This window comes from Herpailurus yagouaroundi, unplaced genomic scaffold, assembly GCF_014898765.1.
Source record: "Herpailurus yagouaroundi ecotype Mexico unplaced genomic scaffold, PumYag 141, whole genome shotgun sequence".
Classification (NCBI taxonomy): domain Eukaryota; kingdom Metazoa; phylum Chordata; class Mammalia; order Carnivora; family Felidae; genus Herpailurus; species Herpailurus yagouaroundi.
The window spans coordinates 27,914,935-27,921,375 of NW_024412396.1; positions in this window are offsets into that span (position 1 = coordinate 27,914,935).

Genomic DNA, 6,441 nt, shown 5'->3' on the forward strand with positions numbered 1-6,441 from the left:
AAGATTTTACTGGGTCCTGCAAGAGATGTTGCAGATGTTCACGGAGGCTGTCATATCCAGCAATCTCCATCCAAATTCCTCCATGAGACACTGAGGAAAAAGAAGGCCAGAGCATCACAACATTATTCATTCCTATATTCTCTCACCAGTAGAGCCTAAAAGAATTTTTAAAATAGAACACATTGACTGGCTGATAAAGTTGATGGACAAATTACAATGTGAAGAAAGGAGAGACAGGATAGTCAGGTCGGATGCAAAAGCTGTGGGGAACTGCTGAATCAAAGACTATGGGTGTGCACTTGCAAACCAAGTTTACCCATGAAGAGCTAAGCTCCCCTGGGGAGTAGGGTCACCTGAACAGGCAGAAAACCTTCTTGGCGACTGAAGGATGCAGGACAAAGGAAATCAAGCGTGGCCCTGGTTTACCATGAGATTGTAAACACAGGGAGGCTAAGCTGAATCAATCTACTGATTGATCGTTACTTAAGAAAAGCAGAAAACAATTTAGTGTTCTGCCGGGCCCAGCGATGTAGCGAGCAAAAATATACGTGCAGTGAAGTTTCGGTTATCCTGTGTGACTAAGCACAAGTCAGTCTTTCTTTTCTCCTCTGCTGGACAATGTGGAGGTGACACACTAACGGAAGTGAAGAGAACATGTCCCCGTGATCATTTGTGTGCTGTTGGAGAAGTTGGGAAATGGTTTTCTGCAAGTCTTGTGTACATAACCATTCCCAACGGAGAATTTCATTTCAATTCAAAGAACGTTATCTTGCTCTTATTCTTCTTGAAGGGGAAATCAACTACAATAGAAGTCTAAAAAAAAACCAAACAACTCAATGTTTTGTCTGTTTTTCTATTGTTAGGCTACTTCTCCAAAGATTTTAATGTGTATTTATTTGGGTCAGTTCTAGATTTGCGGAGGTACTGATTGGCAATCTAATGATGTACCCTTTTTTTTAAATGTTTATTTATTTTTGAGAGAGAGAGAGAGAGAGAGAGGTGGGGGGGGACGAGTGGGGGAGGGGCAGAGAGAGGGAGACACAGAATCTGAAGCAGGCTCAGAACCCAACCTGGGGCTCGAACTCACGAACTGTGAGAACTAATGATATACTCTTAACAGCTGTGCTCTAGGAACTCCCAGAGGCCAGATATGAGAGTGGGACCCAGATCCCCCCTATTCTCAGCCTTTCTACCCAGGATTTCTTGAGTCTGTTGCACAGTGTGATCAGCTGTATTGCACAGGGAAATAGATAAGAGATAATTGAGAAGGGGAGGTTGTAGTGGGCTTTGGGCACCAGAGGGTAGAGGGGGGCATAGTAGAACATACAGCTGCAGGATGGGGAACATTATGGACTTAGGATAAATGAATAGAGACATTTCCTGCAAAATTTGGAGTAGAGAGACAAAAAGGGGACACCTCACTACTACTGGCAAGGAATGGCGGCGATAGAGTGTGCACACTAGGGACAAAACTTAGAAGAAAGGCTACATTGGTTTTGCATTTTGGTGTTACGTACCCACCTGGTTCAATCTCAGCTTTACTTCCATTAACTGATTAAGCTTGTGGGAAAGCCTTAAAATGTGCAGTTGATGCTAATGTGCTCACTTCTAAAATCCTAGAACCCAGAGGTCCAAAGGGGCTCTATGTCTGCTTCCTGATGCAATGCAAGGCAACGTGACTTATTTGTATTGACTGCGTAGAACGCCTTGTGGGTAAATGGTTTTGAGTGATCTGTTTTATAACCTTTTTGTGAAACTGTAGGGTAGGGGATATAGTATTAGTTTTAGTGAGGTCTTCCCTTCCCTTATCAGAAGTTTTGGTTGCTAGAAAAACCATAGATTCTAAAAACAATTTAATTGTCAAAATTCAGAATTTTTTTTTGAAATTTAATGGGTCTGGCCTGAAACAATAATTATTACATAACTGTTCCACAAGTCAAGACATTTATCTTAAAGCCTACATTTAAGTGTCTTTCTCAGAAAATTAATTAGAAACAAGCTGCTTCAGTATTAGTATGAATCATTTAATAAACTATGTCTAACTATAATCACTGATAGTTCTGTAAGCTTAAAATTTATTTCAAATGAAAAGTTGGTGAAGACTCATCTCACCTCTTTTGTTGCAGGATAGACTCTGCTTATATTTTTCCACAATTCTTATCTACCTTCTTGAAGACCAAGGCCACCTGTAGCTTGCAGTGCCATCTGTATGGGAATTGAGGGTCCCTTAGGAGTGAGAAGCCCCCAGGGAAGCATGATCCAGGAATAAATGTTTTATGAGTATCTACTATGTAAAGACAAGTGATGGTATAAAAGTACTGATCTCATCCATCTGTATCCAGTTAAAATTCCAGTATAAAAGTAGTAATGGTGGTAATAATAATACTTGACAAGGTACCAGGTACCATGAAAGTACTATGCTAACCAATAATGCATACTGTCTCACTTAACCCTCACAAGCACCCTATGAGGTTGGGATTGTCATCTCTATTAATAGTTGAGAAAGCTAGGGGCGCCTGGGTGGCTTGGTCGGTTAAGCGTCCGACTTCGCCTCGGGTCATGATCTCACGGCCCCCGTGAGTTTGAGCCTCCCTCCTTGGCTGGTAGATGGCTGTCTTCTGTCTCCACCTTCAAGAGATCTTCCCTCTGTGCCTGTCTGTGTCCTAATCTCCTCCTCTTCTTCTTTTTTTAGATTGTATTTATTGAGAGAGAGAAAGAGAGAGAGAGGGAGGGAGAGAGAACACGAGCAGGGGAGGGGCAGAGAGAGAGAGAGAGAGAGAGAGAGAGAGAGAGAGGGAGAATCCCAAGCAGGTTCCACACTGCCAGTGCAGAGCCCGACAAGGGGCTTGAACTCACAAACCATGAGATCATGCCCTGAGCCAAAACTAAGAGTCAATGCTTAATCAACTGAGCCACCCAGGTGCCCCTAATCTCCTCTTTTTTATAAGGACACAAGTCATATTGGTTAAAGCCCACTCCAATGACTTCATTTAACTTTAATTACTTCTTTAGAGGCCCTATCTCTCACACACTGAGTTACTGGGGGTTAGGACTCCAACACCGGATTGGTGGAGGGACACAATTCAGCCCTAAGTCTTTAAGTGATGAAGTCTGTATATTGTCTATAAGAGGAAATATTAAGCCACTAGGCATTTCCACTCTGGTATGAATTATCTTTTCCCCAACTAATTTCTTAGGGGAAGATTTCAGTGATGAAACTGATGGAGGAAGTTGGGGCACTGGGTCCTTCAAGAAATGAAGAAAACCCACTGAAAGTGGGAATAAGAAAGGGGGACCTGGGGGTGTGGGGAAGCTGGCATCTCCTAATTTGCTTTTTAGGGGAGGGCCAGACTTAACAGAAGTAAGTTAAACACAAGCCTCACTTTCTATTTTTATGTCTATAGTTCATCTTTCTAGCTTCTTTACATTTTTGCTCTGACAGTATTATTGTTATCCATCCAAGCCAGCAGGCTTCTCAGCTGTTGGAAAAGCTCCTTAATAATCTCATTGTCACTTCTAAAATGGTACCAAAAAAAAAAAAGTAATAAGCTGCTTGATTCTCTCTAATTTAAAAATAAGTTATTAAAAACTGTAGTCCTCTGTTGATATTGATTGGAACCCAGAAATTGTTAGGAGGTGTTTGGAATACTTAATGAGAATTCAAAGGGAACCAATCATGAAGGACATTTTTTTTTCCAGTTTCCATCAGAGCTCTTACATCTAAAGCGATATATCAGAGAGTAAATCAGAGCAGTGCTCACAATTTGCCTTCTGATAGTCCTGTTTCTATAACCTCTTGGGAGCCAGACCTAATGGGAGGAGGTGGGGCCTTCCCCCCCACTCTCATCTATCACGAGCAGGCTCTCCCATTACTATTCTTTCTCCCACATTAGTGGGTTTGTTCATGGGTGTATACTTCTGAATATATCACTTGTCCAGAAGCAAAATTAACTACAAACCTCCTTTTTGGACATCAAGCTCAATGTTAATAATCCTGACAGCCTGTTAAGAGCTTCCTAAATCAGGAAGGGCTAATAGGCCTCAGTCTGCACACCAACACTGAATGATTGATTGGTAGTGACCCTCTAGGAGACAGTGGTGTTACATGAAGGTTGTGAAGCCATTCTTTTTGTTTTTTTAACAGGAAGAATGGTATAATCAATTATTGGGGTCTACCATGGGAGAGGGACGGGCAGCACAAGTATAAATGATCTTCCATCATTAATAAATTCAGAGCTACAATTTATTGACAGCTTGCCTTGTAGTAGGCCCTGGGCACAGCACAGTACATTCATTATCTCAGTGAATCTTCACAACTCTGCAGAATAGGTGCTTTATGTCCCCTTTGTTAGGGGGAAGGAATTCCGGCCTAGTGGGATTAAATGATTCGCCCACGATCACCCCAGCTGCTAAGAGCTGGCACAGGAATTTGTACCCTCGCGGTCATGATATAGACTCCTTGAAATAGTACACCAAGTGTGTGGATCAGGATTTGAGCTGAGGTGGCGCCACAGACAGAGCTACAGTGCCCCAGTCACCATGAGAATACAGGGCACCCCCGAGGGCCAGGGCACCCCACTTCCTTGGATGTGCCCTCAGTACAGCCCTTCTGGCACGGAGATGGGGGAGGGGGGTAGGAGTGAGGTTGGCAGGGAGGGCGGCCTGTCTCCCCAGAGTGAAGTCCACACTATGCCAAGCATCTAGGGGTGCAGCAGATTTGTCCGCCCTGTAGGAGTTTGTGCCCAAGTTGAGGGGGACAGGTAGGAAGTACATAAACACATAAGATACCTTTGGGCCCAGGTAAATGTGGAGATACCTAAACAGGCTGACTGGGTGGGACTGGGAAGTAGACTACTTTAGCGAGGGATGAAGGCCTCTGGGGAAAGAAACTGAAAGGCAGAAAGGAGACAGTGATGGGGGGATCTGGGAATACACTCCCAAGACAGAAGGAGTGACAAATGCAAGGACCCTGACATACAAGGAACTTGTCCTGTTTGAAGGAAAAAGGCTCATTTATTCGCATTACCTTGTTCAAGACTAAAGACACGGTCGTGCTACAGGACTGTCTGGGATTCCCCTGCACAAAACCACTGACTGGGTGGAGAAGACAGAGGCAAGAGATTTGCCCTCTCTTTTCTCTCTTCTCTCCTCCACCCTCTGAGTTATGTCTCAGTGCATGTAAATCAGTGAGGTCACACGTGCCAGAGGCTTCAGCTCTGAGAAGGACTGAATTAATTTGCTTGGAGAAGAATGTGAATTACAGCACGTCTTACAGAAAATGTGTATTGATAATATAATGGTCACACATTGATCAAACTAGTCATGGAGAGAATCCCTCAATTAACACAAGAGAGTTTATCCTTGTAGAGAATGGACTAGAAAATTCAAGGAAAGGGAGGTCATTGTCACTAGTCCTGCTACATAAATCACATATTTCCCACAAAGCAGACTCCCTTTCTTCTAAACCGTGTGAGCTTTTGAAATAGCTGTGGAGGGATGGATACCTCAGGTTAATGGATTTAGAGTGAAATTATGGATTTTTTTCTTGGAGTCTTTTCCCACATCGATTTGATTCACATTAGTTCGTGTATTGTTTTAAAGTAAAACAATGTACATGTCCTTCATAATTATTATAAATAAGACAATTATTGGCCAAAAGCCTGAAGTTGCCTTTGCAAAGTGGCTTAACCAAGCTTCCTCTAAGACAAAACTTCTGGCGCTGTTGTCCCACATGCTTATGCTTATTGAAGAAACATTCACCAGGCTCTACCTATGTACCTGACCATATATCCAAATTCTATGCCAAATTCTTTTGGAGATAAAATGACAAGCAGAGAAGTCATGGTTTCCACTCTTGAGAAACTTGCATTTAGTTGGGGGCCTGGTTAGATAAGTACTTGAAAGAGCTAAGGGTCAAATATAGAGCAATTGAAAAAAAAAATGATGGTAGCTAAAAATTGTCTGGTACGTTATGGTTTGTAGATTTTCCTCATATACCTTTGTTTCAGCCTCACATTGATCTTTTGAGATAGTTACTAATATTATGCCCATTTCAAAGATGAGGAAAATGAAGCCTAGAGAGGTAAAATACTCAAGACAACTAATATGGGACAGAGGCAGGACACTGTAGTAGTTAAGACCTCTGGGGTCAGAGAGATAAAGTTGTCTTGGCCTCAACTCTTACTAGTTTTGTAAACTTGGGCAAGTTCCTTAAGTTTCTAAGACTCAGTCTCCCCATTTTTTTTTTAGAAGGACAACCTTCTATTAAAAAAAATTTTTTTTTGAGAGACAGAGTGCAAGTGGAGGAGGGGCAGAGAGAGAGGGAGACACAGAAGCCAAAGCAGGCTCCAGGCCCTGAGCTGTCTGCACAGAGCCTGACACAGGGCTCAAACTCATGAACTGCGAGATCATGACCTGAGCCGAAGTCGGAGGCTTAACCCA